General features: G+C 38.5%; 1 protein-coding gene across 4 annotated transcripts in view; it reads left to right on the top strand.

The window, feature by feature from the left end:
- The window catches only part of VTI1A (vesicle transport through interaction with t-SNAREs 1A), a 259682-nt gene that overhangs the window by 159883 nt on the left and 72711 nt on the right, over window positions 1-27088 (top strand). The window lies entirely within an intron of this gene.

The following is a 27088-nucleotide window of genomic DNA, read 5'->3' as shown; positions in this document are numbered from 1 at the left end:
TTCAATGTTATGAAAATTGTTCCTGGGATCAAAATGAGGTGATATGAAAAGGAAAATGTCCTAAAACTCTGTGTGGGACTGAAGGGAGGGAGTTATCCACTGATTATTTCTCCTCTTAAATTTGCATCGGTGCATTCTCAGACAGATTTTTTTTGAATTAGTGGCACCTCTGGATATGTGTTCTTTACCCAGTGAAGCAGCACCTGAGCTTCTCTGTGATGTCTGTATTTCTGTACATATTCAGTTTCCTAAAGAAGAAAAGCATCCCTCTAATAAGCAGTGCTGGGTGCTAAGAAAGCACAGTTTTAAAGGAGTTTAGTGCATCCTTGAAGAGTTCAGTCTGAAATTACCCTTGCCACAGGCTTTTATGTTGTGTGTTTGCTTAATGCACTTTGCTTATAAAAAAAAAAAAAAAAAGAAAAAAGGAAAAAAAGAGGAGAAAATTTTAGCAGAGTTGTTAATTTGTCATTTGGCATAGGAAATGTGAAAACTGGAATTTTATAAGCTGTTCTAAAGCACAAGCTTTATTTCTCCATAAGTCTCCTCAGAAAAATACCTTTGTTAGTTCCTTGTACACCAAATTGACAAAGGTTAAAGTGACTGGACCTGATGCCTTCATTCCACAGATTTCTTACAATTCCAACTCCAAAATGAAACATATAAAATTCTCTGATTAAGACTAATATGTAAATGACACAAGCTAAATTCAAAATCCATGGAGGAAGGAAGTGGCAATTGAAAGGGATGGTTCAGTGGCTGTAGACAATCAAAATAAACTATAAAAAAAATGAAGGAAAAGAAAAGACACCAACTAAACCCAAGTCTCCCCTGGAAGGGCTCTGCGACATGAGCTGTAACGAATATTCTGCATATGTCTCCATTTTGTCAAATCTCATTAAAGGGGTTTCTTGCTTTATGTCAATTGAGCTGTCCAAAAATCATTCATCATTTTAGTGTAAAAAAAATCATGCAGTTATTTAAATAATATCATATTAATGTTAAAGTTCAGCTGTCATTTAATAGTATGGCTTAATCAGACATAGCATTTAGGAAAAATAGTTTTTTCGGGCTTTACTTGGCTTTCAGGTTGGCAGATTCAAATAAGGATTTATGGGTTTCTAAACCAATGTATTCTTTCCATGTTTATGCTTGAGGTACCCCAGCCTTTTTTGCAGCACCCTGTAGTCTGGTTTTTCCAATAAAATAAAGTATCTCCTCATATTGTGTTTGAATACATTTGCAAGTAATTTGGAGAAGCTGAAACAAAAACATATGCTGTAACCTTTGACTTTGTTTTGTGTTTGGGAATCACAGTTAGGAGTCCTAGTTTATAAGTGCTCCATAAGCCAAATGAAAAATATGATCTTTCTGAGATAGACTTGGGCTCTTCTTTTCAGACAAAGGGATTATGTTGTTGAACACCATGATGGCATGTTTCTGTGTGTCAGAACAGCACTGGATTTCCTTGTTCTTCAACAAAAATGCTGAGCTGAGTCACCCATCTAGAAGAAAGGCAGATTAGGATTTAAGCTCAGGTCAGGTAAATGTGCCAAAAGCAATGCCAGCAGAGAAGCAGCTTTCAGTAGACAATTCTCAGGATGTTGTTCAAAACCTTGTGATTGATAGACCTACAGTGAATTTAATTTGTTTGTAACTGTTGGGTAGAAGGATCTAGCATTATCCCAGCCGCAGCATCATCCCAATTTGTTTAGTTACACAAATAATCATGAAATACAGACCCCAAGAAATCAGCATGTATTAGATAAATACAACTGGAAGAAATATAATTATCAGAGATTGGCAGTTGTTTCCTAATTTCTGCATACTTCAGTACACACCACACAATATTTTGCATCATTACTGGAACCAATAAAATAAAACACTGGAGGACCATCTCCACAATATTATACAGAAAAAGTAATGTTAAATTGAACATTGCTCAATATAGTGGCTGTTCCCACAATATCTATTTGCTGATATGCTTGAAGTCATATGCGATGCTAACAACTCTGTGCTTCAAATTAATACCTAACCCTTTCTAATTTTACTGTCTGGGAAAGGTAAAGCAGCATCTCTTTTGAATCTGGCTGAATATATTAAGAGATCATGTATTTAGATAGCTAGAGGGCTAAATTACTGCCTTTGTATGACCTAAATTCCCTGGCCATGTGTTTGTGCATAAAATGTTTTGGAGATGGGGAATAAAAGCAGAGACAGGTTTTGTAGGTGGCCATGGCTCACTAAGGAAATCAGTGGCATAATAGGGACAGGTCTGCCTGTCCCAGTTTGCTGCTCCAGCAATAAGGTACCCAGCCTTATGTATTGGAATTTGTTGTTTCACAATATTTTGAGTATGTGGGTAAAAGTATTTTTGTAATAAGTGTTTTTAAGTATTCTCACATAAAAATAACCTATACCTCCATGATCTTTTTTTTTTTTTTCTGTAGAAACTACTTAGGTTCTACTAAGCTAATACATTCCTCTTATGGCACGGCATTACTAGGATCGGGGGAATGGCTTCAAACTGAAAGAGAGTATGTTTAAATTAGATATTAGGAAGAAATTCTTTATTGTGAGTGCAATGATAGGACATGGAGGTTCAGAAAATTAACTTAGAGTAGGAATTAATTTTTGGATTTAGATGAAGTGTGCAGTTTTTGTCTGTGAGGCACTGGAATGGGTTGTCTCAGGTCTCTATCCCTTGGCCTGTACCCCAGTAAGAGCTGGGGAGTGCACAGTATGCTAGAAAGAAGTAGAAAAGAATGTGTTCTGGAATATCTTCAGGGTTTTGCCCATATCCTAAGCCAATAGCCTAGAAAAGCTTATAAGAAAAGAATTTGGAAAGTCTCCAAGCCACACACAGCCCAGTGGGAAACAAACAAACCTAAAAGTAACCAGATAAAAATTTCAGTAGATTTGAATCTTTTTTCAATTAGCAGATAAGTTCTGTTTACCCCCTTCGAATTGCGGGAAAATATTTTAGAAGAGTGGCTGCTACACTCCAGAACAACTTTTTATCCTGTCTGGTTCACCAGGAAAGTGTTGTGTTAAAAATACTCTTCTAATCTTCAGATTTCAGTGTCCTGAATTGTTGTCAATGATGTTTTGAGGAGCTTATGAACACATCTGCATTTATGAAAGAGACTTTTAAAATTTGATTCCCAGCAGGACAGAGACACTACCTCTGTCTGATAGAAATGAGGCAGTAAAGGTTCAGTTCAGCTCTCAGATAATAAGTTATGTGGCTTGCCAACAGCTGCATGACCAATATAACTGCAGTCAGAAATTAAACGAGACTTCTGGTGAAGCTTTTTCACTCTTTCCAGGAAAATTTTGGGAGTCCTGCTTCTTGCATCACTGCTAGTCAAAGTTTGTTCTACTTTTTTAGACCTTGCAGTTATTTTTCAACACTTCACAGTATTATAGGACAATTTAGGTTGGAAGGGACCCCTAGAGGTCATCTGGTCCAACCTCCTGTTCAAAGCAAGTCTCATTAGAGCAGGTTGCTCAGACTCCAGTCACATTTCAAACACATACAAGGCTGGAGATACCAATGTCTGTCTGAGCAATCTGTTCCAGTAGCAGCTGAGATAAGCAAATCCTCCAGGTACGTCAGTGAAATTTCCCAGCATCCAACTTGTGTCCATTGCCTCTGGTCCTAAGCAGAAGTGGTTTTCAGAATTGGCCTTCAGAGTTTGGCCCTGGATTGCAGTTTTTTTCTAGCAGTTCTCCTACAGCTTCAGCAGTGGGGATGTTGTGGTCATTGGGCTGAGGGGACACTCTGTGTTGGGCAGTTCTTGAAGCAGGGCATGGGGTGCTGTGCCTCCACCCACTGACCTGGCCATGGCCATTCAGCAGTGTATGCACAGGACTTCTTTATTGCTTCCTCTGGCTCCTAGAGATGTGCAAAGTTTAGATTGTCTGTTCTGCCTCCTTGCTTGGCTACAGAGCCCACATTTCCATGTGTCTGAAGAGCAGCAGGGACAGTCATGTCCCTGTGGGGACACAAACCCAAACAAAGAGTGAGTGTTACCACTGCCTTTTCCCCTATTTCCCTACCAATCTCTGTTTCCATCCCCAAAAGTCCATGACAAAAAGCTGGTTTTCTTCTGAGCTAAAGCCTGTTTCAATCATACTTGGCCATGACTGTTGAGTCTCTGCAGTTTTTTGAAGGAAGGTCTTTGTATCACCAATCCAGAGTGGAGTTTAACATACAGCTACATTTGCTTTGTTTTCATGCTAATAGATGAGTTCCTCTTTCCAGGATATTTGGTCTCAAGCCAAAAGAAGTTTGAGTAGGAATTGTTTCTGCAACTTTTTTGTACATATATTTCTATTTTTACTTCAAGATGTATTTCTACACTGAAAAATGATTGAAACGGTAAATCCTCAAGAAAATGTCTGCTCTCTGTTGAATATTTACAGCTGCAGCTGTTTACTTCAGTAATTTAGACCTTGATTCAGGAGCATATTTAAGCATATGGTTAACTTAAACCAGAGGAGCAAGTTCTTTAACTTGAGGGAGACTGAAAAAGGGGGGGAATAGGTGGCAGAATGATTCTGGGTCATCTCTTGGGGCAACACAGGTTTTATTGTGCTCCTTGCAAATCATGTCCTTAATATTTCTGTTGTTAACTGGAAGCTGTAAAATATGCATAGTGTATTTTAGTGCTTGTTACTGTCAATATAAAAACTTTTTAAATAATTTTCCTGACTTTTAAGCATTTAATATAGTTACTTGATTCTTATGTTATTGTACATTTGCGTTTTGTTATGCAGCTAACCTTTATCAATTATGAGGTGTTGAATCTTTTCAGAAGGAAACTGATAAGCTCTGTGGTGATGGTAATCACAATCTAGTCCTTGGATGAAGAACATACTGCTTGTTATTCCAGATTAAACTTTGGCATTAATTAGTACCTAGTTGTTCCTCGCTTTGTCTCTGACTTTGAAAAGAAACCTTGTTTCTTTGTTGAAGTGATGGACAAAACATCTGGAAAACATAAATGTGTCATCAGCAAAATTGCCAAGGGTGAGCGTTCTTCATCATTAGGGGTCCAACCAAAAAACAGGAAATGTACCTCTAGGTCTGAACAGCAAATATTTTAAAATAGTATGGGACAATATGGGTTCCCTGTCCTTAGTTTAATTATGATGTAATCTGATGCATGTAAGATGCATTTGTTATTTTTAATAATCAATGGAAAACCATTTTCTAAACCTTACTCATCTTTCTTAGACAGTGTTGTTTCTGCTGTTTCCACAATACTTTTGAAAAATCTTGCCATACTTTTATTCAGTGTTAGAAATACTGTTCAGCTCATGCACCATGGAGGGTGCAGAAGTCTTTTGAGCTGCTATTTAACCACCAGCCATCAGTGTACATGGAGAGTTCCAGGCCACAGGCACTGAATGCCTTAAAAAGGGACCAATTTCAACATTGCAGGCATGTAGCTGGGATTAGTTTAATGCCACCGTAGCCTTTGCAAACCTTCATCTCTAACAACCTAAGTGATACAGAGTTAAGTTTTCTTCAAACCTGGAAGAAAAAAGGAACATCATGATTGATCTTCACATCTAGTAACTTAAATGCATGGGATAAAATAAGTCAGTGTTTTAATCTCCTTGTGCCCAGACAGCTTTAGAAGGGGATGTCCCTCATTCAGTGAGGTAAGAGCATTTATGTGGTAGCATTGTTTTATTTTTCAGATTGTTGGAAAGTTTTATCCACATGTTAGGCTGCCTACACTATGTCCATTACGAGCAGGGTTCTCAGCATTCTTCAGACCACATTTCTAATTCTCTTTTTCCATTCCTTTTTGAAGTGTACAATGGTCTTTGTTCTGTCCCCTCCATTCCCTCTTTTCTATCATCTGGAATTGCTATCTCATTTGCTCCCCTTCTGTCTACTCATGTCCAGCTGAACAGCTGGAAAGAACATTAACACACAGTTGTGTTTCTGCAGGAAGGCAGGATCCCAGTGGATAATTATCCTAGCTAGTCCTAGACTGCATATACTAACAATGTAAAGCATCATGATAGGTTAAGTATTGTGTAACCCTTCATGGTTGTTTTCTGCACAGGGAATGTTGAATGCCATTAAGCAGCTAGAGCCTAAAAAGGTTCACAGTGTCATGGGTGAAACAAAAGGCATTTCACAGCCAGCATTGTCCTGTCTGAGCCACAGCAGGTATCCCTCAACATGCTTCCTTGAGAAGCCATGTCTTATATCTGCATTAGCAGTGCAGGGCTTTCCTGCAGTAGTTGCAAGGAGATTCCAGTAGGATGAGCTCTCTCTGATGTGATGTTCAGGAATGGTGAAGGTAGGGAACATGCTTTGGATATGATATGGTTGTTCATGTGAAGGAGAGAAACTGTTAGCAAAAGCTGGCATTGGTAATTGCTGAAATAATTGGACACAACTTTTCAGAAATCAATTAAGTCAAACTCTTTAAGGCCAGTAGTTGATTAGGGATCATGTTCTTGACACTACTCACACTATAACTGTGAAAGAACAACATAGGTTGAATTTTGCACATGCCATTTACTTCAGTGTTTAAGCCATAAATTCCTGAATGTTACATTTTCTGAACACAAGGTATCTATGATATCTTGCCACTGGGTCACTTCCTTTTAATCCATATATTTACCCAAGGAAATAGAACCACCTCGGAAATTATTTCAGAAAAGTTCATCCTTTTGTGTTAAGGCAGGATTGACTGACCCTGTTTTAATCCTGGCAGATATTTGTTTGGCCTGTTCTCCACTGATCAACATTCCCCATCTCTTCAGTCAGATATTTCCAAATTTTCCCTAATGTTTAGCCCAAATCCTTTTTCCTGTGTAGACAGAGTTGTTTTATGTACTGGTGCATGTGAGGCGATTTCTGGTGACTTGTGCTGTGAAAAGAAATTTCTGCTCAACCTTTCAAGAATTAGAGAACATAAATAAAAGTCTACGGAATTAAATTACAGTTTCTAGTTTTCATCAAGCCAGGCCTTTTGAAGGAATGTAAAAATAGAAGAGGTGGATTTTGTTCTAATAGGCAAATCCTGGAAGCTCAGCCTTTCCAAACAGTAGCTTTATGTGTACATGTCCTGGAGCTTTGCAAATAGAAACATCCAAATTAAATCATTCTCATAAAGTTGCAGATCTGGACTAAAACTAGACTGTATACTGTGCTAACTGAAAGCAACATTTGCAAGACAAAATTACAAAAGACTGAGATTTAACATTTTTGGTAGCACTTACCAAACACTTAAAGAAAAAGACAGTAACTGTGTCAAACAAATATGATTTTAACTCATTTCTCCCACCATTGCCCATAGACACACCAGTATTTTGGACAGAGATAGTGTTTGAAAACAAATGGAGGAATGCAAATTGATTTGCCTCATCTTCTGTCAGGTAAAAAAGCTCCTTTGTGCCTTCTGAGTGTGATTTCCGTGGCACTTGGCACTTTTCTTGCCACACTTGATTGAAATTGTTGACTTTTAATAAAAGCAAAGTTAATTTGGCTTTCCAGCATGATTCTGATTGCACACTAAGAGCTTTATCTTTAAGAAAACAATGGAGTGATCCAACTGGTACAAAACTGATGTGATATCAGGATCTTGTCCTTATTAGCTAATCTTTCAGCTAATAACTTTAGTTAGATCATTTTCAGTCCAGTAGTAGGTCAGACTTCTGGCTAATAAGAGATTAACTGACCAACAACTGGGAAAAGGAAAACTCACCTGAGTGCAATTTGTGTCCAAGTCAGTCAGTGATGTTCTACCTCAAAACCCAGGACCTGAACCTGCCAGTCATAGTTGTGTGAGTGGTTTGCTCATCCCTAGCCCTAATGTTGAACATGGATCTCTTTAATTTTGAGCAAACCTTGGTTGGGGTAGGGTGGGTGGTGTTTTGTAGTTGCCGTTGCTGTTATTATTGTAATTTTACAAAGAAGGTCATAAGTTATGACTTTGGGGTATCACTCACTTTGTTACAGATAAATTAGTGCTGCTGTGGGACAATACAAAAACTGAGGAAGAATTTATATCCCTGGTAGCATGTAATATGTTGTATTGGACCTTTAAAAGTCTGCAGAAGAAATGTTCACGCATCACTAATCTGCTGAGCAGCTCTCAGAAGAATAAAAAAGCCATGAATGATAAAGTGTGGCCATACAGTGAGAGATTGTTTAGTCGACGTGGTGATAGGAAGGATGAAAATTTCCTGATTCTGACTGGCTCTTTAACTATTATGGAAGATCCAACCCAAGCCTTTCTATGGTTCTCTGACTTGAATTTAAACAAGAAGGCAAAAAAAAAATCAGTGTGGAAATTGAGAAAAATGAGAAAGACAGAGAAAAATTATTTTGCTGTAAATATTGGTATTTATGTTCTCTGCAACATTTGTGTAGCTCTAAAATAGTTTGTGCAGGATCTCACTGTGTAGCATTTTTTACCTTGGAGCTCTTTTTCAGCTTGGAGTTTGCTATATTAACCACAGTGTAACCCAGAAGGTTTTTGTAACATCTGTGAGTTAGAGCAAAGTCTTCATATTTTCTTTTACTTATTTTATACATCTACTGATAATTTAAGATGGCAACACTAATTATTCTTCTTGAAGAAAAAAATTGCATCTCTAAAATTATTTTTGCACCCACTCCCCACTTTCCTCCTGGTAAAAATGCTTGTGCAAGTGAAAAAAAAACACCCACTGTTGTTTCTCTGACATGCTTATCATGGCCGCCAATAATGCGTTTAAATAGGGAATTGTTTGAGAAACATGATTCTAAGTGTGTCCAATCTTGCTGGGATGTTGGGAAGCATATGGTCTTCTTTATCCATGCCAAGAAACTTCCTTGCTACTTTCTGTCACCGCTGTATTTTTCAGATGCAGTTTTCAGCGTGAATGGCACACACGTGTTGATTGTGAAGGTAGCATTCTTTCAGTACTGCCTTAAGCTAATTACTCTTAGTGGCAGTGGAGCTTTGTGGCTCATTTGTCAACAGCTATTTATGCTACTACACCAGTACAAAGCAATGTTTCACATTACCAGTTTACCAGACTATTACACCATTGTGTTTTAATCCACTGTAGGTGGATGGAGAATATGAGCCATCTGTTTTATTTAATGATATAATCAGTAAACAATATATGCACTTTACACATTTGGTCATTAAAGATGCCCATATTGTTGGACCCTGTATTTACATTGTAAATTGGCGCATTCACACATCATCTTGTTCTGGTGTCAAAGGCTTGCTGTGTTCATAAGCTGGTACAAAGCAAGCTCAGTAACTGCTCAAACCCAGTGCAGGTGGTCGAGCTAGTTGCCACACAGATCAAAAGTCAAACAACTGTGAATCTTCCTTTGAAAAGGCATTTAGAGAGACAAGGCCAGTCTTATCTTCACAAACAAGAAAGAGTTATAGATATACATCATGAAGTTATGAGAACAAAAGGGGGTTTTATAATCACTCTGCGTCAGAAAATCCAGTACTGCAGACTTTCGTGAAGACATCTTTGAAATATAAAGAGCATCTTATTTTCCTGGACAAAATTTAAAGGACTGAGTCTGAATTATTAAATATGAGATGGTTCAGTCATTACAAAACTTTGGAGACAAGAAGTTGCTTTCTCTTACAGTTGATTTAATTTAATTTTATTTTCAGCAGTGCTTAAGCAGAATGAAACAGACAGTAATTGCAAAGCCCAATCTTATTCAAGGGGCAGAGGTGAATGGGTGTATTTGTGCTAGAAACAAAGGAAATTGGTCGATATTTCAGTTTCCCCAAAGTATCCCTCATAAGCGCCAAAACATAATCACCAAAATACATTAAAAATTAATTTACAAGTAAAATCTTGCTTGCTGGCACATTTGTAAGGAGGTGAAAGATCACACAGCCCCATATTTAAACAGTAATGTTCATTTTAGTGTTTTACTTAACAACTTGTGCTTAAGATGCCCAGAATTTGAAATCGTTACTGGAGGACTCAGTCTCACTTCTCATTGTGTTTTATGAGGAAATAGAATTGGATTTATCACCACGTGAAGGCTTGGCTGGCATTGATGGTAGACAGGGAGGGGAAAGGACTTGTGGAATTTGTATGACTGAGAGTGAGTTGGCAGGTCCTCATGGCTGGAGGAGTCTTGAGCTTCACACCACAGCTTGGTTTCTGTTCATTTTGATTTCTGTCCTACATAATGCAGATGGAATCAGAGGCACTAGGGGTATACCCACTAACAAAGTCTGTATGCTGAAATGTGTTCACTTTTCATTTACTCCTAGAGACATGAGGAAATAGCTTTCAAAGTCTTTAAATCTATTTCAAAGGCAAGCTAATTATATTATTGGGGGTTTTCTTAATCTTGAGGTATGAAGAAAGAAGACTTTTTTACTAGGACTTTTTTGTATTGGCATGAATTTTAGAGATAAAGTATTTTCAAGTGCATGAGCAAAGAGAAGAAAATATCTCATTTTATGAGCTATTATATATATTTCAAAATATGCACTATTTTCATAGTTAAAATATTTAAAATACTACAAAAGACTCAGCTATAAGTCTTCCTTTTTTAGTCTTTTCATAGGTATTTCATGTAAGTTGAATATTAAGCATTGGCAGGTTTCCATAGGCTTCGTATTGCCTTTTGATTTTGAGATATTTTGTAACCAACTTATTTCTAATCTTATAAAGGGCTTGAGATTTTTTTCCCCCATCCCAATCCAGTAAAAACAATCAGAAACTTGGCTACTGATATTTGATTCTTAGCTTTGTCCTGGGTATATCTTGGGTAACTGTGAACACATCTGTTTCTGTGTATCTCTAAAACGAGGATAATGTTCCATATCACAGCCAAGCATTCCAAGAGCAAATGCTCTTAATTAATCTGTGCATGGTCCTCACATGACCTGATGAGAGTTTGTGAATGATAGACTGACTGGTAGTGGTGCCCATCCTGATTTGGAGTCATGGCTTAAATCCATGGAGTCATGGATTTAAAAGGAGTGAAAGAGAAGCATGGGAAGAATTTAGACTAGAGGGGTATGGAGTATCTAATTTCCCATAATAGTCTATTGGCAAGTACATACCTCATCTCCTCAGCTATTGAACTGGGAGAAAGCTAGGAGAAAGACTAGGTATCAATTCTTTGTTGTCTTCTTCAGATATCAATTTGAGGGCTACAGGTGACAAGCTCATCTTATGTTGGGTGACATTTTTGCTTTGTTGCAGACAGAAAAGAATGTTTGAGCTGGTTTAACAAATAGAATTAACACATCCCTGAGACATAATGGTGTGTGTATATAGATACAGAGATCTATATATATAGAGAGAGAGAGTGTGTAACAGTAATGTTAAATTTGATGTGCTAGCCCAGGCAACTTCTTCCTTCTAAATCTCTCCTTACTGCTTCTGTCAGAAATTTTGTTCTTATTATTTGCTGTGGACTGTGATGCATTATTTTTGGCTGCTGTCAACCTGCAATCAATTGGGACTTTACAAAAATCTGTTAAGTACTTTAGGGTTCCTCAAAGCAGAAGCAGATGCAATGTTTTATGACTTACTATCACAGCATTGCTATTTAATTGTCAAAGGAGGTGTGGAGGAGACATGGGCTCAGGGATGAAGGTAGACAGTAGCTTCTTCTGCCTAAAATTACCTTTGTCACCATCACCTCTCACCTGTCGAGAAATAAAAAGAAACATAGTTTGTTACAGAACAGATGGGTAAAGCCACAGAGATACTCTGGGAATACATAAAAATGCTATCTGGTGTAGTAACTTGATGACCAAAAACATACTAGTGAGCCTTTGAAATGCCAGTATTTTACTGCACAACTCCTGATTGAAAAAGAAAATAAAAACATGTATTTTAATTGCGTTTTGCTGAAATATCAATTGAAATGATGGTGGTCTTAGCTGTAAAGTTAGAAGAAAGGTTCTTAGACAGTTTGTGTAGCAGGCACATGTTGAAAGCTGGACTAGAATGAGGTCTGAATGTGGTGTCTGTAATGATGCTGTAGAGCATAATTTCCATGAAGAGTGCTCTTTATAGAACATCTCTTGTGCCTGGTGCACTTGGTTGGTCATATTTTCATCACCATCTTTGAATGGTTGAATAATTAGAAAAGCTCTACCAGCAAGGAGTGAGAGAATCAAGCTTCCACATGCCAGTTCCATCAGATGCTTCCTATTTAAGGAATCAAAGTGATCAAATGAGATGAGCATTTATAATCCTTCATGCAAGGATTGCTCTCAAGGAGTTTTTTTCTTAGTAAATTCCCAGTGTCCTCTTTGGAGTAAGATGGTGTATTTGGAATTATTTTATATTCAAATGTGATGTTATGCATGTAACGCATGTAGTATTTTTTGGAAAAAACTACACAAACATTATTAGAAGTGCTCAAGATCCTTAGCAGTCAGCTAAGGAAAAAGGCTCAAGAGATGCTCACTGTAAATGGACAACACAGGTGGAGCAGGGAATGTTGAATGAACCCATGCACTTATTTCAGACATTAATTTTTGTAGGCTTACAGTTCTGTTCTTTGAAATCAGTCAAAAACTCTGTGCCCAAGACCTTGTTCTCTGAATCTAGGAGGAGGAGCAGGTGCTCAATATACCAGAAAAAAGCTGTTTTATAAATGCAGGGACTAGCTTACAGTACAGTTTCTGGTTTGTCCTCTTGCTCCACTGAACCAATTAAATACAGGTTAAATAGGAAAATATTATTGTGACTGAGCTGCCTAATGGAAGTTGTTTGGGAGGGCTTTTAAACTTGGCCCTAAACTATTGAGTTCTGAGACTGACTTCAGTTTGAGACCCACTGTACCCTGCTTTCTTTGATCCAAACCCTGAGAATATGTATCATCATTTAAAGGAATGAACTGTTTTGTGAGGAGGAAGCCAAGAAGTGGCCCCAAAGAATTCCTTCCCACATGGAAAGCCACCACCCCCTGATTTGATGGCTTCCATGCTAATGCATCTTTCAAGGGGGCCTCTTTGTCCCACATTGTTACTTATTTGGCTCTTCTTTCAGTCTTAATTGTCATTAGCACAATTTTTTTTTCTCATAAAGTCATCTGGGGAATACTAGTTTATTGCATATTGTTGTGTTTGTCTAAAGACAATTGCACAAGCTTGAAATTTAATCCTTATAATCTTTCCTAGTAGAGAGAGCTTCAGATAAATACTGTTGTATGCTTGGTGGGAGTGGGTCTCGACTTTTTGATCATCCATGTCTAAATGTTGAGTAATACTTAAGGGAAAATGTTCTCAAAACATTCCTTAGATGATTATTAGATTATATTTTATGTTTGATAAAAACTGGAAAATTGTATAAATATTTGCTTAACATCCCACCCCTTAAGCAATTTATTTCTTTTCTGGCCTTCAACCCTCTTGCTCAGTGAAATGAGATCAGTCACTTTCTGTTTATATTCAGTTTCACTTTGCAGTTTTCATGTGTGTGTATAGCAATTCCTCACTGCAGAAGCATATTTAAATAATAAGTGGAGAATAAAGAAGGAAAGAAAAAAATATTTTAAAAATATTTTCTAGTGTCTTCCCATATTTTAAAAGTGAATAAGTGCTGTAATTATACTACATGCATCTGGTGTTGCTTATAACTAGTGTTATGAGAAATTTAAAAAATTATTTAGTCCTACTTTTCTATAAATTGTTTGTCACATAGTAAGTTTATACATATTATGTTCCAGGGGCTACTGTTAAAATCAGCCTTTGGCAAAAGCAGACATGAGATACCTTGTTCTTACTAGAGGAAATCACTTTTGCATTTTCAATACTACGTGGTGGTTCAAGTTTTCTGGAAAAAGCCAACTTTTTCATGTAGACAACAGTCAATACTCACATAGGTCAACTGTTTGGCTGTTTTCTCTCATCTGAATTTTTCATTTTGGATCAATATAAAGAATGGGTCTCAATGTCACAGGCATTAAAATGAATTCTTAGGTCATGTTTAGAGCTCGACTAGATGTGAGGAGGGGTTCAGGGTAACATTGTACTGGGGAAAAAACATCAAGGTCAGTAAATTAATTTAAAAGATTGCAGACATATCTCTGCAACAACCAGGATTGAAGCATTTCTGTGTTAAGTGCAAAATGGCTGATTTAAATGCAAGAAGGCCTGGAGTTTCTCTAGTCTTCTTTTTCTTCCACCATGTTTTTGCAATTAAATACTGGATGAAAATTATTTTTCCTTTCCTTTTGTTTTTTGTTGTTTTAAATGTATTACTTTTTCCTTAATGTGTAGCAGCTGATTTTCCCTGCTGGCTCACTGGGGCACAGAGACAAACCTCCTTTCAAGGAACAGAGTTCCAATGCTGTTGTTGATTATTTTATTGGGAAACCATTTCTGTGGTAAGGCAGGCTCTCCAGCTCCTTGATGCAGGGAAAAAACCATGAGATGCAAGTGTTTTAGTCAAATATACATTTATTTTCTCTCTAATGTGGATGAACTCACAAAGAAAGTAGACATGGATGCATGTCCTCACCATGCTCACGAATTTCACCTGAATTTCAAGAGCAGAGAACACGTAACAGACACTCCTTTGGGAGCACAAGTGGCCATTTCAGAGTGTGACCCATTCATGGTACTTTCCACAAAGTTGCAGCTGAGTTCTGCTGCTCCTGGTAGGAGAAAGAGCACAGAATCACTGAATCACAGAAATTCAAGGCTGGAAGAGACCTGTAAGATCATCAAGTCCAACCCATGTTCTAACAATTCAGCTAGATCATGGCAGCAAGTGCCACATCCAGTCTTTTTTTGAACTCTTCGAGGGATGATGACTCCACCACCTCACTGGGTAGATGATTCCAGTATCTGACCACTCTTTCTGTAAAATACTTCCTTCTTAATTCTAACTTGCATCTCCCTTGACGCAGCCTGAGACTGTGTCCTCTTGTTCTATCTGTTGTCGCCCAGAGAAAGAGACCGACCCCCAGCTCACCACAGCCACCCTTCAGGAAGCTGAAGGGAGTGATAAGGTCACCCCTGAGTCTCCTTTTCTCCAGGCTGAACAACCCCAGCTCCCTCAGTCGTTCTTCATATGGCTTGTGCTCCAAGCCCCTCACCAGCCTCGTTGCTCTCCTCTGGACACGCTCGAGCATCTCAACGTCCCTGCTAAAGTGAGGGGCCCAGAACTGGAAGCAAGTTTGCTTTCCAAGATCTCTTAGTCCTTCTTTTTTCTGGCTTCCCCTATCCTATTTACCCAAAGTCTGAGTTGCATTTCTTGCAGGAGTCTTGGGCTCCCTCTCCATCCTCTCCAGTGGCTTTCATAGCCTGTCATTTGGAGATGGTTTTGACGTCTTTTGACAAACATATTCACCTAGAATCACAATGTGGTTGCTCTGAAAAAAGGCAGCATTTCTTTTTTTCCTTCCTCTTTATGAACTGGAGACAGCGTGTGTAAAAGTTTGGTGTAAACTCACAATAGCACTTTGTCCTCTTTCACATCATTTGCCAAATAACTACTGTTGTGGCAACAGCTGTAACCAAGCATGGTGTCAGCTCTTTTTGCCATAACATGACTGGATGTCAATAATTTTAATATAATGTGAAACACACTCTCAGGCTGTGCAATGAGGCATCTGATTATTAAATTCCTTGAAATGTCATCTGGGGTTTGGTTTTTTTGTTTTTTTGGTTTTTTTGGTTTTTTTTTTGCATCAATTCAGGTCTCAAAACTGGACAGTGTTGTGATTAAAAGAAAAAGAACAGAAAATTCTCTCATTATAGTAAACATTTCCAAGAAAACTCTAACCCTGAAGCAGACAGCTCTGCTCTGCTTATATAGACAGCAACAGCAAAGGCTCTGTGAAGGCTGTAAGGGGTGGAGGTTATAATTGTGTCTCCCAGTTGTTTGCTGCTCTTTACTGCAGCACTTTCTCCACTGACAGTAAATGCTATTTATTTTTAGGCTTCTTTTTCTGAACTACTTATAAAAAGTGAAAGGTAGGAACCTGGTGAAGCTTTTTTTTTAATACATTGTGCTCCAAACAATGACATTTAGTGTTCTTATTAATGATTGAAACATTAGCATTTAATTATGTAAAGCAATTAAAAAGCTCAACATTACTAGTTTTTGGGCTGAGTCCATTAATACAGCAAGTATTAGTAAGAAATATATTGAAGAAGTTGAACAAGGTCACAAATTTTCTGCGTGCAAAGAGCACCTAATGCTTTTTTTTCAAGCCCCTAAGAAGTAGTTTTAAAAAAAAAACCAAACAAACAAAAACCTTGTGAGATGAACAGATAAAAGACTTTCTTGGTTTAGTTATGTCAGTTTGGCTTTTTCCTGTAATTGCTGGGGTTGTTTTGTTCCTAAAGAGGAATGGATGCCAAGCTGAAGAGGTAGTTTCTGAGCAGCGTTTCAAGATATTGTGAAAGTTTTCAACTTCTCTGTAATAAGAAAAATAACATTTCTCTAATGATGCCTGTTTATTGCATATTGTTCTTCTGTGTGCAGTTCAGTGCAGCTGGCAGCAAGCACTTGAGAGGAGCCCGGGGCTGAGGGAAGGGGAACCCGAGCAGCCCCAAGTAACGGGGGCCGTGTGCGCTGGCTCCTCGGGCCGCTGTCAGCCGCCCTCGCCTGACGTCACCGCGGATGAAATCGAAGGAGATCGCTTGCGTTTGATCCCAGGTGTCTTTACATTTGAATCCAAACAGGAAAAAGCTGCTGGCAGCACGGAGCTGGCTTGGAGGTGTTGATACTCCAAACACGTCCGGATGTCACTCTCCTTGCGTCAGATGGGCTGGCCCTGGGGCTTGCCTTCCTTTGGTGATCTTGGGTTGCTTGCACAATGGAAGGTTCGGGTTTTTCTGACCTGTAAAGAGTTATAGCAGAGCTCACCACTTGTAAAGTATCATTGCATGCTCAGTGGTAAAGAAATCTTTTACTGTGGAGGAGCTCAAACCAAAACCCCGAGTGTGGATGTTTCAACACCTTGGAATCTGTATCTGCATCTGAGTTCTGCAGGCTATGTGTGCCAGTAGTGCATTAAACCAGTATATGACATGGAAATTTCCTTAAAACTTAGAGTATTCCAGGTACAGTTACAACACTTTCTATAGGCTCTGCTAGACAGCTTCCAAAGGAAATTTTTATTTAATTTAGTATCAAGCCAAATCTGCTGTACATCTTCAAGTCTCTACTTAGCTGTTTGCCCCTCTACATGGGCAGAACCAGAAGCAGCACAAGCAGAAATAATGTGGCGTTTTCCAAATCAACTTCTCTGACCCTTAGCTTGGGAAAAATACCAACCTGAAGAAGGAGAAACAAGTCTGTCTCTAAAAACACACTGGTTTTGCCTTCTCTAGTGATGCTGCAGTCATGGCATTTTAAAAGGGTACAGTTGTTTTCAGTCCAAGAGCAAGTTGACTCTTCATGCGTAGTTGACACTTCCATTTAGGCTGACAAGGGTAAATTTTAGGACAAACCACAGGAAATGGCTTGGAGAGGTGAAGGATATTAAGAAAATATTATACTGCTGCCTTAGAAGTAAAATGAAACACTTAAAGCTCTATTTTCCCATACAATGTTTAAAGCCATTGTTTAGATAATTTTTTTTTGTGAAAAAATATTGCAACTATTGGAAACAAATGTGCTTGGAAATACATAGTTGTTTTTATAATTTCAGACCAAGACAAGTCACAGGAAAATCCTCTTCTTGAGGAGAGTAGTGTAAGGTTTCTTGAAAAGACATTTCTTTTCTCCTTCTTCTCTCCCCTCAGCCCCTGGTTTTGTACTAATTATGCCCCCTTTAAAGTATTGCTTTCTGTGGGAGCTTTGGGTGATGATTGTTTGGCTTTTTGCTTGTGGAAGAATCTGCTTTAGCAGATGCAGCCATAGGAAACAGAAATAGCACTTTCAAAGCTGAGGGACTGTATTCACTTTGGTATGTAGAGAATGGCAACAAGCAGTCATTAGGACTGAGAATTCTGTTCTTTCTCTGTCTCTCTGTCCCTCTTGCAAGATGAGCAAGGGCTGACCTGAACTTTTGTTTGTTTGTTCTGCTGTGGGGTTAAAGATTCATGCTCTCCACACCCCCCCCACCAGCCCCCCATGTTTATTCTGCCTTTGTAAGGGAAGGAGGAATTCAGCTTCTGTGAAGGCAAAAGAAAGATCCTTTCCTCATATAAGAAACACATGAATAAGATCCAAGATTGTTTTTTTTCCCAGCTTTTTACCTGTAAAAAAAATAAAAGTATTTTTAGGGTAAGGGATGAATGTGGAAAGCAGTGATTGAACAAATAACTGCTTTAAGGCCAGTGCTAGAAACACTTGCCAGTATAGTAATGTCAGTTGGAGGTGTGATTTTTGGCTGTCTGTGTGTATTGGCAAAAGCCCTAGTGTAGACATGGTTGTACCAGGAAAAAAAAAAGCTTTGGCCAGTATATCCTATTTTGCTTGGGGAGGGTATAGCCTCTAACAATAAAAGCTTTTTTTTCCAGCTGGTAAATTGCAACTCCAGTAGAAACTCAAGCCAGAATAGTTATACTGTTGTAGTGGCAAATCTTTTTCATAGACTGGCCTTCTGAGTCTGCTGTCCTAACATTAGCAACTGTGCTCCTGTTATTGTTAATTTTAACAGCAGCAACATCTGAAGGTGATTTGAGTGCCTTAGACTTTGTGGCATTGTAATGATCTTGAATTTACAGATCTGCATTTCATTTAATCCCCATGCCTAGGAGAATTGCAAACAGAGTTGCACTGGACTCCATCTTTTGCACAGAAGACTTTTTTTTACAGTTCTCAAGCATTACTCAAGTAAAAAGGCCCATGTGCTTTGCAGAGGTCTGAAAGCAACTGTTTATAGTGAAGCATTCTTCTAGGTGTAACACAGTGTTCAGAACTAAGTTTTGCAGATTTCTGTAGCAATCTTTTTTTTTAATATATTGGGATTATGGAGGAGATGAAGCCATGACCTTGTGGGACTACACAGTGTTATGTGTGATGCCACAGGTCTTTCATGGGAACATTCCTTCTGCTCACCCATTAGAATGAGACAGAAGTCATTTTTCCTAATTCTGAAGCACACTGCTTCAGCCATCTTCAGTGCATGCAGTCAGAAGGCTTAAATACTCCAGAGAGACACTCTAAATATTTAAATATTTCAGGCCTCAGTTTCATGTCACAAGAACATTTCAGCTATTTTGTGGTCTCTCCAGAGTGCTCTCACACCAGGAGAGCAAACCCAACACTGTCCTCAATACTGTCAGGGAGGTGAGCCCTGGAGCTGTGCAGTCTGCCCCCAGTGATCAGTACCTGCTCATCTCCCACTGGTGTCTCATGCCAAATTACTTTTGTAAGTGAATGCCAACACTGGAACCTTGATTGCTTGGGGGTGTTTTCAGCCTAATACTGCATCATTATGATATGGTACAAGCCAATCTTCTGGTTGTTTGGGTTTGTTTTATTTTTGCTTTAAATAACCTCTGACTTCTATGGGTGTAAAATTCAGCCAGTACTGGATGCTTTTGGAAATCCCACCCTTCAGTTGGTTTTGGTTTTGTTGGTTTTTCATGTCCAGTGTAGGACAGTAAGATGTCAGTGGCATAACATTTCTCTGGAGGAGAACAATGATTTATTGTGATAATTACTGACATCACAAAACCACGGACAGTAATCTTGATCTTAGGGGCAAAAAAATAAACCCTAAACACTCATTTAGGACCTATTCAAAAATACAGTTTCTGTCAAGCTGGTAAGGTAAGGAAACCGAACATGTCAAGTTTGAGAGTATTTACTTTTCTAAGGTAATGCTCTTCCTAGTTTTTTTTACAAAAAGAAGAAAAAAAAAATTCTGGGGATGGTTTGGTAATAGGCACAGACATCTGCAGCCGTACTTTCAGTATTCCTGGTCTTTCAGCCTCACAGCTTATCTTTTTCTAGACTTTAGAAGCATGAAATAAGTTAAAATCAATAGGGCTTTAGGATATTTGGGCTTTGTGGCATTTTTTTCTTTGTTGCTCTGTGACTTGGACAACAAACATTGTGAACTGAGTAGCCTCGGTTTGTTAATCTCTCCCTTGGGTGCATCCTTTCTTAGTTCAGCAAAAACACAAACAAAAAAATCTACTGCATGTGGTCAGTGCTCAGTTTGCTTGGGCTCATGTGTCATGTTGAAACCAGAATATTTTCTCTCCAAGACAAGCACAGTCCCTCATTCTTGGTAAGAATTCTCAGTTTTCATTCTGGATTTTAGCTGTTAACCCTTTGTCATTCCAGCTTTAAAAAATCAACTGAAAAAAAAACATGGCCTATATTAAGGGAAATACTTGTGTTTAACATTTTGGTTGTTCAAATAGCTGAACTGCATTTCTTCAAATACAAAATACCACAAATAAACCCCTCAAGCAAGCAGAAGATCACCTAGCCAAAACCAAAATGGAGAAATTTCCTTCTCAAAAGTGCGGCTTTCAAGAAATGAACTATAAGCAAGAGGTTAAAATGGCAACACACTTACATCTGATTCTTCAGTGTCTACATCCCAGTGCCTTAGGTACTATGGGTGAAAGCAAAAACATAAAAAACCAACCAAATTCTGGCATCTGTAGCTTCATTCACAGTTCAAGTGGGTTGCTTGCAATTCTCTGCCTGCAAATGACAGGGTGAGATCCAGTCTGGAGTGGGGATATGAGAGAGCTCCTCCAGTCCTCTTGCTGTAACACCAAGTTTCAGGGCAGCTGTACGCCCAGAAATCTGAAGGGGAATTAAACAAAAATAAAACTTATTACAAAAATGTATTCTTAGGTCTCCTACCTACCTCCTGCCATATGAAATTGTCATATGGCAAATTTTACCCTATGGTGTGTCCATTACCAAGTGAGCAACAGGAAAGAGCTGGGCAAAACTATGGTTTCTGGAGGAATGTTTAATTGAAAGCTTTTCCCTTAAAAATATCATCTTTCCAGAAATGCAGATGTGCATGAGAATCCTATAGGGATATTGGTATTTGGCCTCTAGGATTTTAACAGTCCTGTTCCCAAGGTTAAGATATACAGAGAGCCAAATTTTATTTGAAACTATTATACAAGGCAGATATGGAAGCTCATGGAGTATTACATTGCAAATCACAATGTTAAAGAGAGACACATGGCTCTTGAGCTATAAAATGAGAAAGGAATGATATTTAAAAGATATCTTTAACCACTTGTTTTACTCATTAATCTGCAGTTCAGAAAGCATTATTTGCAGAAAAAAATGCTATTATGGGATAGTTTCTGAAAAGAAAAAAATATTTCAGGCACTTTCACTGCGAACATAACTATGTAACAATAGCAAAACAAATACTGATGGTGAATAACGTTTCTATGAGTGAATGTGTTGAACAGCTGCCACTTTCCACCCTTGAGACTTCTGCATATCTATGTTGGATGAAGTGATTCCTGTAGCAGATTTGTAATACATGTTGTGTTGCAGGGGGGTTAAAGGCAAGTGCTGAATTGTGATACTGCACCTTAATGTAGATTTCATTAAATCAAGGGAGAATTCTGCTATTAGTGCGACAGAACTGCTGCTTATCAACAACAAAAAAAGGTGTGAATATGGCCCATGGCAAAACTTCTGACCCTGTGCAATGCCATCACCACAAGGTGCTGTTCTCTACCACCCAAACTCTCCCACCTGCGGGAACTTCCTTTCTACCAGATGCTCACTGGGAAACACAGTGTCCTGTCTCTGTCCATGACCTTGTGACAGTGTTGTCCTTATCTGCACCTTCTGAAACCATGAGATGTTCTCAGATACTCACAGTCCTTCTGACTCTCTTGTTTCTTACCAGGTTTTTATAAAGAAGAAGGCATCACACCTTTGAAATTAGCATTCAGAAGTTTATCAGGAGAACTGTGTGACTCAGAAGTCACTCAGAAGACACTGACTATGTGAGCTCGTGGTCTGGATATTTTGTATGAATGTGTTAAGTTCTGGTAGCTAAAGAAACAAGCAAGCAGCTGAACCTGGTTGATATTCATTTCCAAAATTGTATTTGAGGGTATGATATTTTGGAGAATACAGAAATTCATCTAGACCATGAATTACAGCCTGGGGCCAGTTAAATGAGGGGATGTCACAGCCTTCAAGGTAATTGTAACCATGGCTTGGGCCCATTCCTGACGTATTTGGGTAAGTCCCAATGTGAGACAGCCCTGGGCATGACTGTCAGGGTGTGGGCCAGGACTGTGTGTCCCAGCTCAGCAGGAATCCTGCCTGCGTGGAGCCCTTCTCTAATGGCTTCAGTCCGGCTTCCTGGTGCGTGGGCTCCCCGTGTGCGTGCATGAGCTCACGCTTTGGATAAGGGATTATTATCTGAAAGACCCAGGAGCAACTTGCTGGCTGCCAGATGGGAGGGCTGGTCGTTGCTGCTGCTGCAATAATCTCTTTGTTCTGCAGGATGGTACCAGAGCAGACCACAAAGTTGCTGAGGGGTTGCGTGGGCTCCTTACCCTTCTAGGTACGGTGGCATAACAGCTGCCTCTTGGGTCTGAAGCTTGCCTCTTTGTTAAAAATAAAATCTGCTTAAGTGTCACCCTCTTTGAAAGAATTCTTCAGAGTTCAAAGTAAATTATCTCAGGGATGATGATAATCATTGGCCTTTAATTGAACTGTGGGGCTTCAAATGTAGAAACCAGTTCATGGTTAATCATTTAAGTTCATCAGAAATAAGATTCAAGTCGGGGCAATTAGACAATTGCTTCATTACTCAAACTGTCTAATGATGTTTCACTGATCTTTCACAAATGATAATACAGTAGATGAACTGTGCAGTTTAAATTATTCCAGTTTTAGATAGTTGAACAGTGACTTACCAAAACTGTTAATGGAAGTTATTCAAGATGTGCTGTCTAAATCCTTTCCAATTAGTGTTGAGGTCTTGAAGGGCCAGTCTTAGCTTTTTATTAATATGTTCAGTTTATTAATGTATTTTTTTATATATGCATAGTGTGACTGGTACATCTCAAGATGTTGCATAATTATTATCCTTTTAATTTGTTTTACTTGGTTTTACTCCTTAGTCTTGCTTAAAATTCAGAAATATTTCATAGCTTAATAACTTAATAACTCATTAGAAAACTGTGACATATACTGGAGGTTACCTCAAAGGCTATCCATATTTAACAGTAAACTTGAGATAATTCATTGACAGTATGACTGTCATTGACCACTTTAAATATTTCAGGTTGTGTTTTGACCTTTTGCCTTACATTTAAACCATAGGAAGAAACTGAAACAGATTATGTACAAAATTTGGATCTTTGCCAGATGGCTACAGCATTAGGAAACAACAAAAAATTACAACCTTGCCTGATAATGGCACTACATATATATCCTTTATTAAATATACACTTTTATAATTTTTTTCGTACTTGACTGTGTTTTCAATATGAGTCTTCCCCTTCCTTATTAAAAAATCCCTGATAAAAATATATTTTGCTTCTGGTTTTGGAGGAACATCTGTGGCCAACAAATTATTGCCTAAATATGATATGAGATACAAATCAGATTTTTGAAAACCAGGACTCATTAAAAATGATAATGATAATTTTCAGGTCTTCATGCTTTTAGTTAGCCATGTATTAAAAAGATCTTGTTTTGAATCCTTAAGGTGATGTTCCCTTGGGAAGCTCTTTGCTGGGATCTAGTGTACAGAAACAAGAGTTGAGGAGAAATTGCATCCCAGTCACAAAAATCTTCTAAATTAGAAGATTTACAATGACCTGTTTGGTTTTGATGGGCTTTTCTTGAATAATATCTTGTGTTTGGGTGGGTCAACTTTCATGTGAAAATGCAGCATGTCTGTAGTCTCTGACTTTTCACACGTTGGTCAGATCATCTATTGCTGACTTGTAGAGGTTTCTCATGAGTGAACAAAACTGTTGGTGGATACACAAATTTTCTCTAGGTTGGCTGTGTGATAAATTGTTTGCTCTTCTCTCCCCATTGAAATTCATGAAAAATTTTATTTCACTGAGTTCAGATGCAGTTCTGGAGACAGAATAAGCATGTTTTAATTAGTTTATGTCATAAAATGTAAGCTGTCATACTGTGTTTACAAGGATTCCACAGATTCTTGCTACCATCCTGTTTTGATTTAACTTCATAATTATATTTATGTGAAAAGGCACAGTGGTAAGCTACCCATACAAAAGGCTGATGATGAAGAGGGATGGAAGATGGGAAAGTATTTCATTCCCTGGCAAGGCTTCTGTATTGTTGACCTTTGTACAGACCATCAGCCTTGAATGTCCCTGTTACAAATTCTTCATTCCCTTTGGCAAACTTGACGTTTCAAAGGATCATTAGGTTGAACAGTGACTCCAGAACAGTTTCTGATGTGTTTCTCATACAGGAAACTATTCCTCACACAAGGCTGGCGGTAACTTTGAAGGATGTGGCTTTGTTTTCAGCTGTATGATACCTGCAAAGAAAACTAGCCTGTTACTGCAATATTTTAATATTGGGAAGGCAGCTTGATCCAAGTTCCTCAGCTGTTCCTATGGAACTGCTGACCTAGTGACCCACAACCACATAACCCGCAGTGTTTCTGAGCTGACAGTTTGATGATACATGTCTATTGTCCATGAAATGTTTTGAGAATGGGCAGTGATCTCTAGGTCCTAAATGTTGCAACATTTCTAAGTAGTTTGTAATTTTTGAGACTTCCCCAGAACGGATGCATGTATGTCTAGCCACATACGTGTGCATGTATTCTTTGCCACAGCTCTCTTTTCTCTCTGAAGGCTTTTACCTTGCATGGAAATATTTTGAATCTTCCTTCACATTTGAAGTCAATTAACTGATTTGTTCCCAGGTGGGTTGCCCATCTCCCTGGTGCCCCCATTCCAGGATCTGCAGGTGTCCTTCTGTCCCTCCTCGCGGTGCTGAACACTGCCCAGAAAGGCCCTCACACCCTTTCCCATGCAATGCCAGAAGCCTTTGGGGAATGTTACTGCCCTGGAAGGGAAACTGAAGAACCACTTCAGGTCTTGTAACTGGTGATAGCTGAAAAGCTTAAGGCTCCCCCTGAGTATAGGTTTCCAGTGCTATTGTTTCTGTGGTGAAGCCTAGAGCGTGACAGGTACTCAGCATCATGTGCAGTGATACTGGGGCCTGGGCTTGTTATGTAATGGCAAGTCCTTCCAGTAGTGAAATTTGAGACATCTCAATGGGAAACGTTGAGGCCCCTTAATTCTGCAGTACATGGTTCTCAAAGGCCTTTGTGGACCCATTTAACATGTTTAGCATTAAGTGTTTTTTCTCTGACCACCTGTACTTTGGTTCACATTCCTCTCTCCTTTTCTTACTGCTACACTAGTGCCAAGCTGTTTCCAGAACTGATCTGATCTCAAAGACATTTTATGTCAGGTTTTACTCTAAATAAGTACAAGAAAGGTCTTTTCTTTCTTTTTTTTTTTAATTGAAAGCATATCCTGCATTTGTCCTTCAAATGAAATTTGACTTCCTTTTATGCAACAAATAGTAAGTAATAAATTAGAAGCTGAAGGTGCAGTGCTTCTAATTTCTGCAAGACTAAAGATCTTGTTATATGAAGAACTTCTGATACAACTAATAAAGCTTTATTTAGGGATAGTGGGAAGTGCTCCATTTTTTATGTAATGCATCCATAACATAGCCAAAAGCTGTCCTTAAAAACTAGAGCAAAACTGGCATTCAGCTTTCCCTGACTGCTGAAGCAGTCCAAGATTTCTGGCTGGCTGTGAAGTTTTTCTATTTATGCTATAACTTGGAATTGTTTTCTAACCATTTCTTAAGTAAGCACAGTTTTATCAGTTAGCAGACTGATTTAGAAGCTGAATTCCAATATTCTTGCTCTATGAATGGTTCCATTTGCTTAATTGTCTCTTTGGGAAGTAAGGAAGTATTCAGAGTAAAAGTGATGGACCATGGGTTTAGTTGTATATAGCAGCCAGCTGAAATACAACTTCTTGTACATATGAAAACAATGGTGCTGTTCATAGTTGCATCCTCAAGAGATACAGTCACTAATATAATGACAATTAAAAATTTTATTGATGCATATATTTCTTAGCCATTGCACATCATGAAGTACTCTTAAGAAACCAGAGGGTTCTTTGTTTAGCAGCTAGTCAGCTAACACTCTCAAAAATCTTACATGAAATTTACGTAATTCATGGTTGGAAAAAATTTGATTTCCCAAAATGAAATTATCATTGCATGAGGTGAGGATGCAATTTAAAATGCCCTGCCAGTTTTATAAACAGACAAGCTTAGGTGCAATGAACTTCTCAACTCCTCAGGAGTTGTGCTGTATGTTGATCCACATCAGGTTCTCTAAAGAGTAATTCAAGCAGATTTTGATGCATCCCAGAAAGGAGGTAGAAACACTTCTCACATGCAAGGTGACTGCTCTGATATTCTATTTGTTTGATGAAGAAAGTATGCATTTCTATTGTCATGGAAGAAAACAATGAAAAACAAATTCTTAAAAGCTTTTAGAAGAAAGTTCTCAAAAGATGTCATGTTAATTACTTTAGGTATTTTTCAGTTTAATAGTAGCTAAATATGGTGCTTACACAGGGTTAAATTAATCAACAGCTTCCTAATTAAAACAAATATCTTCTCCCAGAGATTTAAAATGTGGATTTCTTTGTTATTATTAAACAGACAAAATGCTTTTGTCAAATAAGGCAAGAAATGGATTGTTGAACCCAGGAACCTCCTGCATACTATTCCTGAATACATTAGCATTAACTATTTTGCCTTCCAGACAATAAATTATGAAAAAGCTCTTTAAAGTGGGGAGGGTAGGGAAAGGATGGTGGAAGCCAGTGAGATGGTGATTAGCACATCCACTTGTAATGCTGGCAGCCTCGCTTCAGACCCTCTCTGGTTTGTGAATGGACTTGTCTGTTCCCACCTGAGTTTGTGTATAGGAAAGCCCAGCACAATGGCTTTGCTTTGGTCATGGACTTGGAAGCTCAAGCTGGATTTTACAGCAGAGCTGTGGGAGGAAGCTTTTCTTTGCTGGCCTGCACTTCCACGAGGTTTAAAACTCTTCAGATTCTTAAATTACATGTTCTGAAATTATCAAATGAACTTT

This window comes from Ammospiza nelsoni, chromosome 8 (assembly GCF_027579445.1).
Source record: "Ammospiza nelsoni isolate bAmmNel1 chromosome 8, bAmmNel1.pri, whole genome shotgun sequence".
Taxonomy (NCBI): domain Eukaryota; kingdom Metazoa; phylum Chordata; class Aves; order Passeriformes; family Passerellidae; genus Ammospiza; species Ammospiza nelsoni.
Note: the sequence above shows the minus strand (reverse complement) of the source record. Positions and strands in the feature narration are given on the sequence as shown.